Source organism: Mastomys coucha, unplaced genomic scaffold (genome assembly GCF_008632895.1).
Source record: "Mastomys coucha isolate ucsf_1 unplaced genomic scaffold, UCSF_Mcou_1 pScaffold23, whole genome shotgun sequence".
Lineage (NCBI taxonomy): Eukaryota > Metazoa > Chordata > Mammalia > Rodentia > Muridae > Mastomys > Mastomys coucha.
In genome coordinates, this window is record NW_022196906.1 from 40,591,838 (window position 1) to 40,593,226 (window position 1,389).

Genomic DNA, 1,389 nt, shown 5'->3' on the forward strand with positions numbered 1-1,389 from the left:
CCCCCCCCAATGGCTATTACAAGCAGTTTTTATACTTTTTAGGAGCACAGGTTATATCAACAAGGTTATAGTTCAAACTTATCGGCTAAGCATATTGACCTTTAAATCTATTGGCTAGTAAGCATGACACTCATTTGTACTTTACGTGGGACTTTCCAGAGGGTCAGGTGACCTATCAGTCAGTACATTCTGAACATTTTTTTACTCAAGAATGTTCCTGTGGGTGGAGAATGGAACTTGGACTAGCTTTGACCCCAGGCGGGAGGGGGAAGTAGTAAGGAGGGTAGGGGACTGGAAAAGATCCTTAGGATGTCTCAGAGCCATGTTTATTCACAGCAAGAAGGCATATTGCCACCCACGTGTGTGATTGAGCAAAATGCTTACAAACAAGATGGCTTCTACCGTTTTTTTTTTTTTAATGGTATAAATAACTACCACACATACATTAAATTCTTTCACATAGATCCTTCCAGAGCTGCTTTGCCTGGCTACAAGGGAAGCTAGGAAGTGTAGTCTTTTAGCAGGAAATGATCAACGGGAATAATGCACCAAGGGCCACATAGGAAGGTATTAGAAAGAACTATAAATTTGTCTTTCAAGATATATGTGAGGTGGTGGTGGTGGTGGGTGGTGGTGATAGTGTCTGTACATAGCATAACATGCTTTCTCATCAACTCTGCTACAGAGGGGAGGGGGAGAGGGAGTGGGGAGGGAGTTGCAGAGAGCTTGATGTGTCTGGGAGACAAAGGCAGCTAGCAGGTCCTGGATGTAACAAGGATTTTCTACACAGGGGAGTGGGTCTTAGCAAGTGTGTGACTCATGGAACATGGCAATAGTTGGGCACCTTTGACCCCTGGGCAGCAGCTGGCCTACATGTGTTTCTGGCTCTCACAACCTTCTCTTCTTAGGGCCTGGGTTCTCTATCAGTAAAGTCAGAGTGATCTCAGCCTCTGCTGATATTTAAATGCCAAGGCACCTTATTTTAGTAGAGTGTCTTGAATCTCATCAATATATATAATTTTAAAAATATATTTTAAATGTATTTGTTTCATGATTCAAAACACAACCCCACACCCATGAACATGCAAGCAACCCTAATTAAACTCAGTGGGTTACTTAAAAAAAAAAAGACATTAAAGTAGGAGAGATGTGTTATGAAGAAAGGTTCCTTAGGGAGTGTGAACAGGATAAAAGAGGAGAACTGGGGGGTAAATATAATCAAAATACATTATATACATATAAATCATTGTCAAAGAATAAATAAAAATTGTTAGAAATGTGCTCCTTAAGTGTAAGTGGTTTTTCTGAAAGTCTTAGATTGTAGGCATTCTAAGATTCTTTTTTTTAAGTTTCAGTCAACAAATGATTATAAATAAGCATAAAAAAGTT